Here is a 10,000-nt window from a genome sequence, read left to right as displayed (position 1 = left end):
GGAGAGAGGAGGGAGATGAGGAGAGAGACGAGGAGGGAGATGAGGAGAGAGAAGAGAAGAGAGAGAGGAGAGAGAAGAGAAGAGAGAGAGGAGAGAGGAGGGAGATGAGGAGAGAGGTGAGGAGAGAGATGAGGAGGGAGATGAGGAGAGAGATGAGAGGAGATGAGGAGGGAGAGAGGAGAGAGGTGGAGAGAGAGAAGAGAAGAGAGAGAGGAGAGAGGAGAGAGATGAGGAGAGAGGAGAGAGAGAGATGAGGAGAGAGATGAGGAGAGAGATGAGGAGAGAGATGAGGAGAGAGAGAGAGGGAGAGAGAAGAGAGAGAGAGAGGAGAGAGATGAGGAGAGAGGTGAGGAGAGAGAAGAGAAGAGAGAGAGAGAGAGAGGAGGGAGATGAGGAGAGAGATGAGAGAGAGAGAGAGAGGGAGATGAGGAGAGAGAGAGGAGAGAGAGAGGAGAGAGGTGAGGGAGAGAGATGAGAGAGATGAGGAGAGAGAAGAGAGAGAGAGAGGAGAGAGAGAGATGAGGAGAGAGATGAGGAGGAGATGAGAGAGAGAAGAGAAGAGAGAGAGAGAGAGGGAGATGAGGAGAGAGAGGAGAGAGAAGAGAAGAGAGAGGAGAGAGGAGGGAGAGAGAGAGGGAGGAGATGAGGGAGAGAGAGAGAGAGAGAGATGAGGAGGGAGATGAGGAGAGAGGTGAGGAGAGAGAAGAGAAGAGAGAGAGGAGAGAGGAGGGAGATGAGGAGAGAGGTGAGGAGAGAGATGAGGAGGGAGATGAGGAGAGAGGGGAGGAGAGAGAAGAGAAGAGAGAGAGGAGAGAGGAGGGAGATGAGGAGAGAGGTGAGGAGAGAGAAGAGAAGAGAGAGAGGAGAGAGAGAGAGAGAGGAGAGAGGAGGGAGATGAGGAGAGAGAAGAGGAGGGAGATGAGGAGAGAGGTGAGGAGAGAGAAGAGAAGAGAGAGAGGAGAGAGATGAGGAGAGAGAGAGGAGAGAGGAGGGAGATGAGGAGAGAGACGAGGAGGGAGATGAGGAGAGAAGAGAGAGAGAGAGAGAGAGAAGAGAGAGAGGAGAGAGAGAGGGAGATGAGGAGAGAGGTGAGGAGAGGAGAGATGAGAAGAGAAGAGAGATGAGGAGAGAGATGAGGAGGGAGAGAGAGAGAGGAGGGAGATGAGGAGAGAGATGAGAGGGAGATGAGGAGAGAGAAGAGAAGAGAGAGAGGAGAGAGGAGGGAGATGAGGAGAGAGGTGAGGAGAGAGAGAGGAGAGATGAGAGAGAGATGAGAGAGAGAGATGAGAGAGGGAGAGAGGAGGAGAGAGGAGAGAGAGAAGAGAAGAGAGAGAGAGAGAGGAGAGAGATGAGGAGAGAGGAGAGGAGAGAGATGAGGAGGGAGATGAGGAGAGAGGGAGGAGAGAGAAGAGAAGAGAGAGAGGAGAGAGGAGGGAGATGAGGAGAGAGAGAGAGAGAGGAGGAGAGAGGAGAGAGATGAGGAGGAGAGATGAGGAGAGAGAAGAGAAGAGAGAGAGGAGAGAGAAGAGATGAGGAGAGAGAGGAGAGAGAGAGGAGAAGAGAGAGAGGAGAGAGGAGGAGATGAGGAGAGAGGTGAGGAGAGAGAGAGGAGAGAGATGAGGAGAGAGGTGAGGAGAGAGAGAGAGAAGAGAGAGAGAGGAGGGAGATGAGGAGAGAGATGAGGAGAGAGAGAGGAGAGAGGAGGGAGATGAGGAGAGAGACGAGGAGAGAGATGAGGAAGAGAAGAGAGAGAGAGAGAGAGAGAAGAGAAGAGAGAGAGGAGATGAGGAGGGAGATGAGGAGAGAGAGAGAGGAGAGAGAGAGGAGGAGATGAGGAGAGAGATGAGGAGAGAGATGAGGAGGGAGATGAGGAGAGAGAGAGGAGAGAGAAGAGAAGAGAGAGAGGAGAGAGGAGGGAGATGAGGAGAGAGAAGAGAGAGAGAGAGAGAGGAGGGAGATGAGGAGAGAGGTGAGGAGAGAGAGAGAGAGGAGAGAGAGGAGAGAGGAGGGAGAAGAGAAGAGAGAGAGAGAGAGAAGAGAGATGAGGAGAGAGGGAGGAGAGGAGAGAGATGAGAGAGAGATGAGGAGGGAGATGAGGAGAGAGGGAGAGAGAGGAGAGAGAGAGGAGAGAGAGAGAGATGAGAGAGAGAGAGAGATGGGAGATGAGGAGAGAGGGAGAGGAGAGAGAGATGAGGAGGAGGAGAGAGAGGGAGGGAGATGAGGAGAGAGAGGAGAGATGAGGAGAGAGAGAGGAGAGAGAGAGAGAGAAGAGAGAGAGAGGAGAGAGAGGAGAGGGAGATGAGGAGAGAGGTGAGAGAGAGAGATGAGGAGGGAGATGAGGAGAGAGGGAGGAGAGAGATGAGGAGGGAGATGAGGAGAGAGAAGAGAGAGAGAAGAGAGAGAGGAGGGAGATGAGGAGAGAGATGAGGAGAGAGGTGAGGAGAGAGAGAGAGAGAGAGAGGGAGAGGAGGAGAGAGAGAGAAGAGAGAGAGGAGAGAGGAGAGATGAGGAGAGAAGAGAGAGAGAGATGAGGAGGGAGATGAGGAGAGAGGTGAGAGAGAGAGAGAAGAGAGAGAGAGAGAGAGAGAGAGAGAGAGAGAGAGAGATGAGGAGAGAGGTGAGGAGAGAGAAGAGAGATGAGAGAGAGATGAGAGAGAGAGATGAGGAGAGAGAGAGGAGAGAGATGAGGAGGGAGAGAGGAGAGAGATGAGGAGGAGATGAGGAGAGAGAGAGGAGAGAGAGAGGAGGGAGATGAGGAGAGAGGTGAGGAGAGAGAAGAGAAGAGAGAGAGGAGAGAGGAGGAGATGAGGAGAGAGAGAGGAGAGAGAAGAGAAGAGAGAGAGGAGAGAGGAGGGAGATGAGGAGAGAGGTGAGGAGAGAGATGAGGAGAGAGAAGAGAAGAGAGAGAGGAGAGAGGAGGGAGATGAGGAGAGAGGTGAGGAGGAGATGAGAGAAGAGAGAGAGAGAGAGAGGAGGGAGATGAGGAGAGAGGTGAGGAGAGAGATGAGGAGGGAGATGAGGAGAGAGGGGAGGAGAGAGAAGAGAAGAGAGAGAGGAGAGAGGAGGGAGATGAGGAGAGAGGTGAGGAGAGAGAAGAGAAGAGAGAGAGGAGAGAGATGAGGAGAGAGAGAGGAGAGAGGAGGGAGATGAGGAGAGAGAAGAGGAGGGAGATGAGGAGAGAGGTGAGGAGAGAGAAGAGAAGAGAGAGGAGAGAGATGAGGAGAGAGAGAGGAGAGAGGAGGGAGATGAGGAGAGAGACGAGGAGGGAGATGAGGAGAGAGAAGAGAAGAGAGAGAGGAGAGAGAAGAGAAGAGAGAGAGGAGAGAGGAGGGAGATGAGGAGAGAGGTGAGGAGAGAGAGAGGAGAGAGAGATGAGAGAGAGGTGAGGAGAGAGAGAGAGAGAGAGAGGAGAGAGGAGGGAGATGAGGAGAGAGACGAGGAGGGAGATGAGGAGAGAGAAGAGAAGAGAGAGAGGAGAGAGGAGGGAGATGAGGAGAGAGGTGAGGAGAGAGATGAGGAGAGAGGTGAGGAGAGAGATGAGGAGGGAGATGAGGAGAGAGGGGAGGAGAGAGAAGAGAAGAGAGAGAGGAGAGAGGAGGGAGATGAGGAGAGAGGTGAGGAGAGAGATGAGGAGGGAGATGAGGAGAGAGGGGAGGAGAGAGAAGAGAAGAGAGAGAGGAGAGAGGAGGGAGATGAGGAGAGAGAAGAGAAGAGAGAGAGGAGAGAGGAGGGAGATGAGGAGAGAGGTGAGGAGAGAGAAGAGAAGAGAGAGAGGAGAGAGGAGGGAGATGAGGAGAGAGGTGAGGAGAGAGAAGAGAAGAGAGAGAGGAGAGAGGAGGGAGATGAGGAGAGAGATGAGGAGAGAGATGAGAGGAGAGGGAGAGAGAGGAGAGAGAAGAGAAGAGAGAGAGGAGAGAGGAGGGAGATGAGGAGAGAGGTGAGGAGAGAGATGAGGAGAGAGATGAGGAGAGAGAGAGAGAGAGAGAGAAGAGGAGAGAGAGAGGAGAGAGAGGAGGGAGATGAGGAGAGATGAGGAGAGAGAGAGAGAGAGAGAGAGGAGAGGAGATGAGGGAGAGGAGAGAGAAGAGAAGAGAGAGAGGAGAGAGGAGAGGAGATGAGGAGAGAGATGAGGAGAGAGAGAGAAGAGAGAGAGGAGAGAGGGAGATGAGGAGATGAGGAGAGAGAAGAGGAGAGAGAGAGGAGGGAGATGAGGAGAGAGGTGAGGAGAGATGAGGAGAAGAGAGGTGAGAGGAGAGAGGAGGAGAGAGATGAGAGAGAGGGAGATGAGGAGAGAGATGAGGAGGGAGATGAGGAGAGAGAAGAGAAGAGAGAGAGGAGAGAGAGAGAAGAGAGATGAGGAGAGAGGAGGGAGATGAGGAGAGAGGAGGAGAGAGAGAGAGAGGAGAGAAGAGAGAGAGAGGAGGGAGAGGAGAGAGATGAGGAGAGAGAAGAGAAGAGAGAGAGGAGAGAGAGGGAGATGAGGAGAGAGGAGGAGAGAGATGAGGAGGAGATGAGGAGAGAGGAGGAGAGAGAAGAGAAGAGAGAGATGAGAGAGAGGGAGGAGAGAGAGAGAAGAGAGAGAGGAGAGAGGAGGGAGATGAGGAGAGAGGTGAGGAGAGAAGAGAAGAGAGAGAGAGAGAGGAGGGAGATGAGGAGAGAGAAGAGAAGAGAGAGAGAGAGAGGAGGGAGATGAGGAGAGAGGTGAGGAGAGAGAGAGGAGGAGAGAGAGGAGAGAGGTGAGGAGAGAGAAGAGAAGAGAGAGAGGAGAGAGAGAGAGGAGAGAGAGAGAGAGAGAGAGAGGGAGATGAGGAGAGAGGTGAGGAGAGAGATGAGGAGGGAGAGATGAGGAGAGAGATGAGGAGAGAGAGAGAGAGAGATGAGGAGGGAGATGAGGAGAGAGAAGAGAAGAGAGAGAGGAGAGAGGAGGGAGATGAGGAGAGAGGTGAGGAGAGAGAAGAGGAGAGAGAGAGGAGAGAGGAGGGAGATGAGGGAGAGAGGTGAGGAGAGAGATGAGGAGGGAGATGAGAGAGAGAGAGAGAGGAGAGGGAGAGGAGAGAGGAGAGGAGAGAGGAGGAGATGAGGAGGAGAGATGAGAAGAGAGGAGAGAGAGGAGAGAGGAGGGAGATGAGGAGAGAGGTGAGGAGAGAGATGAGGAGAGAGGAGAGAGAGAGAGAGAGAGATGAGGAGAGAGAGAGAAGAGAGAGAGGAGAGAGAGGAGAGAGAGAGGAGGGAGAGAGGAGAGATGAGGAGGGAGAGAGGAGAGAGAGAGAGATGAGAGAGGGAGAGATGAGGAGAGAGAGAGAGAGAAGAGAGAGAGGAGAGGAGGGAGATGAGGAGAGAGGTGAGGAGAGAGAAGAGAAGAGAGAGAGGAGAGAGGAGGGAGATGAGGAGAGAGGTGAGGAGAGAGAAGAGAAGAGAGAGAGGAGAGAGGAGGGAGATGAGGAGAGAGATGAGGAGAGAGATGAGGAGGGAGATGAGGAGAGAGGTGAGGAGAGAGAAGAGAAGAGAGAGAGGAGAGAGATGAGGAGAGAGAGAGGAGAGAGGAGGGAGATGAGGAGAGAGACGAGGAGGGAGATGAGGAGAGAGAAGAGAAGAGAGAGAGGAGAGAGAAGAGAAGAGAGAGAGGAGAGAGGAGGGAGATGAGGAGAGAGGTGAGGAGAGAGATGAGGAGGGAGATGAGGAGAGAGATGAGGAGAGAGATGAGGAGGGAGATGAGGAGAGAGGTGAGGAGAGAGAAGAGAGAGAGAGAGAGAGGAGGGAGATGAGGAGAGAGGTGAGGAGAGAGATGAGGAGGGAGATGAGGAGAGAGGGGAGGAGAGAGAAGAGAAGAGAGAGAGGAGAGAGGAGGGAGATGAGGAGAGAGAGAGAAGAGAGAGGAGAGAGGAGGGAGATGAGGAGAGAGATGAGGGAGAGAGAGAGAGAGAGAGAGAGAGAGGAGGAGAGAGGAGAGAGGTGAGGAGAGAGAAGAGAAGAGAGAGAGGGAGAGAGAGAGGGAGATGAGGAGAGAGGTGAGGAGAGAGATGAGGAGGGAGATGAGGAGAGAGGTGAGGAGAGAGAAGAGAAGAGAGAGAGAGAGATGATGAGGAGAGAGAGAGGAGAGAGGAGGGAGATGAGGAGAGAGACGAGGAGGGAGATGAGGAGAGAGAAGAGAGAGAGAGAGGAGAGAGAGGAGAAGAGGAGAGAGAGAGAGGAGGGAGATGAGGAGAGAGGTGAGGAGAGAGATGAGGAGAGAGATGAGGAGAGAGATGAGGAGGGAGATGAGGAGAGAGAGGTGAGGAGAGAGAAGAGAGAGAGAGAGAGAGAGGAGGAGAGGAGAGGTGAGAGAGAGAGAGAAGGAGAGAGATGAGGAGAGAGATGAGGAGAGAGAAGAGAAGAGAGAGAGGAGAGAGGAGAGAGAGAAGAGAGAGAGGAGAGAGGAGGGAGATGAGGAGAGAGGTGAGGAGAGAGAAGAGAAGAGAGAGAGGAGAGAGGAGGGAGATGAGGAGAGAAGAGAAGAGAGAGAGGAGAGAGGAGGGAGATGAGGAGAGAGAGAGGAGAGAGAGATGAGGAGGAGATGAGGAGAGAGGTGAGGAGAGAGAAGAGAAGAGAGAGAGGAGAGAGAGGAGATGAGAGAGAGAGGAGAGAGGAGAGGAGATGAGGAGAGGAGAGAGAGATGAGGAGGGAGATGAGGAGAGAGATGAGAGAGAGGAGATGAGGAGAGAGATGAGGAGAGAGATGAGGAGAGAGGTGAGGAGAGAGAAGAGAAGAGAGAGAGGAGAGAGGAGGGAGATGAGGAGAGAGGTGAGGAGAGAGAAGAGAAGAGAGAGAGGAGAGAGGAGGGAGATGAGGAGAGAGGTGAGGAGAGAGATGAGGAGGGAGATGAGGAGAGAGGTGAGGAGAGAGAAGAGGAGGGAGGTGAGGAGAGAGAAGAGAAGAGAGAGAGGAGAGAGGAGGGAGATGAGGAGAGAGGTGAGGAGAGAAGAGAAGAGAGAGAGGAGAGAGGAGGGAGATGAGGAGAGAGGTGAGGAGAGAGATGAGGAGAGAGGTGAGGAGAGAGAAGAGAAGAGAGAGAGGAGAGAGGTGAGGAAAGAGGAGAGAGAGAGAGAGAGAGAGGAGAGAGGAGGGAGATAAGGAGAGATGAGGAGAGAGAGAGAAGAGAGAGAGAGAGAGGAGAGAGATGAGGAGAAAGATGAGGAGAGAGAAGAGAAGAGAGAGAGGAGAGAGGAGGAGATGAGGAGAGAGAGGAGAGAGAAGAGAAGAGAGAGAGGAGAGAGGAGGGAGATGAGGAGAGAGAAGGAGAGAGAGAAGAGAGAGAGGAGAGAGGAGGAGAGAGGAGAGAGATGAGGAGGAGAGATGAGGAGGGAGATGAGGAGAGAGAAGAGGAGAGAGAAGAGAAGAGAGAGAGAGGAGAGATGAGGAGAGAGAGAGAGAGAGAGAGAGATGAGGAGAGAGATGAGGAGGGAGATGAGGAGAGAGAGAGAGAGAGAGAGAGGAGAGAGAGAGAAGAGAGAGAGGAGAGAGGAGGGAGATGAGGAGAGAGGTGAGGAGAGAGATGAGGAGGGAGATGAGGAGAGAGATGAGGAGAGAGATGAGGAGGGAGATGAGGAGAGAGGTGAGGAGAGAGAAGAGAAGAGAGAGAGGAGAGAGGAGGGAGATGAGGAGAGAGGTGAGGAGAGAGATGAGGAGGGAGATGAGGAGAGAGGGGAGGAGAGAGAAGAGAAGAGAGAGAGGAGGAGGAGGGAGATGAGGGAGAGAGAGAGAGAAGAGAGAGAGAGAGAGGAGGGAGATGAGGAGAGAGGTGAGGAGAGAGAAGAGAAGAGAGAGAGGAGAGAGGAGGGAGATGAGGAGAGAGGTGAGGAGAGAGAAGAGAAGAGAGAGAGGAGAGAGGAGGGAGATGAGGAGAGAGGTGAGGAGAGAGATGAGGAGGAGATGAGGAGAGAGAGAGGAGAGAGAAGAGAAGAGAGAGAGAGAGAGATGAGGAGAGAGAGAGGAGAGAGGAGGGAGATGAGGAGAGAGACGAGGAGGGAGAGAGGGAGAGAGAAGAGAAGAGAGAGAGAGAGAGGAGAGAAGAGAGAGAGGGAGAGAGGAGGAGATGAGGAGAGAGATGAGGAGGGAGATGAGGAGAGAGATGAGGAGGGAGATGAGGAGAGAGGTGAGGAGAGAGAAGAGAAGAGAGAGAGGAGAGAGGAGGAGAGAGGAGAGAGGTGAGAGAGAGAGATGAGGAGGGAGATGAGGAGAGAGGGAGGAGAGATGAGAAGAGAGAGAGGAGAGAGGAGAGAGAAGAGAAGAGAGAGAGAGAGAGGAGGGAGATGAGGAGAGAGGTGAGGAGAGAGAAGAGAAGAGAGAGAGGAGAGAGAGATGGAGATGAGGAGATAGAGAGAAGAGAGAGAGGAGAGAGAGGGAGATGAGGAGAGAGGAGAGAGAGACGAGGAGGGAGATGAGGAGAGAGGTGAGGAGAGAGAAGAGAAGAGAGAGAGGAGAGAGGAGGGAGATGAGGGAGAGGTGAGGAGAGAGATGAGGAGGGAGATGAGGAGAGAGGGGAGGAGAGAGAGAAGAGAGAGAGAGAGAGAGAGGAGGAGAGAGAGAAGAGAGAGAGGAGAGGAGGGAGATGAGAGAGAGAGAGGAGAGAGATGAGGAGGGAGATGAGAGAGAGAGAGGGAGGAGATGAGGGAGAGAGGTGAGGAGAGAGATGAGAGAGGAGATGAGGAGAGAGAGAGAAGAGAGAGAGAGAGAGGAGGGAGATGAGGAGAGAGAGAGGAGAGAGAGAGAAGAGAGAGAGGAGAGAGGAGGAGAGAGGAGAGAGATGAGGAGAGAGATGAGGAGGGGAGATGAGGAGAGAGGTGAGGAGAGAGAGAGAGGAGAGAGGTGAGGAGAGAGAAGAGAGAGAGGAGAGAGGAGGGAGATGAGGAGAGAGGTGAGGAGAGAGAAGAGAAGAGAGAGAGGAGAGAGGAGGGAGATGAGGAGAGAGAGTGAGGAGAGAGATGAGGAGAGAGGAGAGAGAGAGAAGAGAAGAGAGAGAGGAGAGAGAGGAAAGAGAGAGAGAAGAGAGAGAGAGAGAGAGGAGGGAGAGGAGGAGAGATGAGAGGAGAGAGAGAGAAGAGAGAGGAGATGAGAGAGGAGGGAGATGAGGAGAAAGGTGAGGAGAGAGAGAGAGAGAGAGAGGAGAGAGGATGGAGATGAGGAGATAGAAGAGAAGAGAGAGAGGAGAGAGGAGGGAGATGAGGAGAGAGGTGAGGAGAGAGACGAGGAGGGAGATGAGGAGAGAGGTGAGGAGAGAGAAGAGAAGAGAGAGAGGAGAGAGAGAGAGGAGAGAGAGAGGAGAGAGGAGGGAGATGAGGAGAGAGGTGAGGAGAGAGATGAGGAGGGAGATGAGGAGAGAGATGAGGAGGGAGATGAGGAGAGAGGTGAGGAGAGAGATGAGGAGGGAGATGAGGAGAGAGAAGAGAAGAGAGAGAGGAGAGAGGAGGGAGATGAGGAGAGAGATGAGGAGAGAGATGAGGAGAGAGAGAGGAGAGAGGAGGGAGATGAGGAGAGAGGTGAGGAGAGAGATGAGGAGGGAGATGAGGAGAGAGGTGAGGAGAGAGAAGAGGAGGGAGGTGAGGAGAGAGAAGAGAGAGAGGAGAGAGGAGGGAGATGAGGAGAGAGGTGAGGAGAGAAGAGAAGAGAGAGAGGAGAGAGGAGGGAGATGAGGAGAGAGGTGAGGAGAGAGATGAGGAGAGAGGTGAGGAGAGAGAAGAGAAGAGAGAGAGGAGAGAGGTGAGGAAAGAGGTGAGGAGAGAGAAGAGAGAGAGGAGAGAGGAGGGAGATAAGGAGAGATGTGAGGAGAGAGAAGAGAAGAGAGAGATGAGAGAGGAGGGAGATGAGGAGAAAGGTGAGGAGAGAGATGAGGAGAGAGGTGAGGAGAGAGAAGAGAAGAGAGAGAAGAGGTGAGGAAAGAGGTGAGGAGAGAGAAGAGAGAGAGGAGAGAGGAGGGAGATATGGAGAGATGTGAGGAGAGAGAAGAGAAGAGAGAGATGAGAGA

The 10,000-nt window shown here is 53.3% G+C and overlaps 1 protein-coding gene across 1 annotated transcript in view; it reads right to left on the bottom strand.

Annotated features, from left to right (window-relative positions):
• Nucleotides 1-10,000, bottom strand: part of LOC135570238 (voltage-dependent calcium channel gamma-3 subunit-like) — a 95,854-nt gene that overhangs the window by 45,135 nt on the left and 40,719 nt on the right.

This window comes from Oncorhynchus nerka, unplaced genomic scaffold (assembly GCF_034236695.1).
Source record: "Oncorhynchus nerka isolate Pitt River unplaced genomic scaffold, Oner_Uvic_2.0 unplaced_scaffold_1007, whole genome shotgun sequence".
Lineage (NCBI taxonomy): Eukaryota > Metazoa > Chordata > Actinopteri > Salmoniformes > Salmonidae > Oncorhynchus > Oncorhynchus nerka.
The sequence above is the reverse complement of the archived record's forward strand: the minus strand, read 5'-3'. Positions and strand labels throughout refer to the sequence as shown.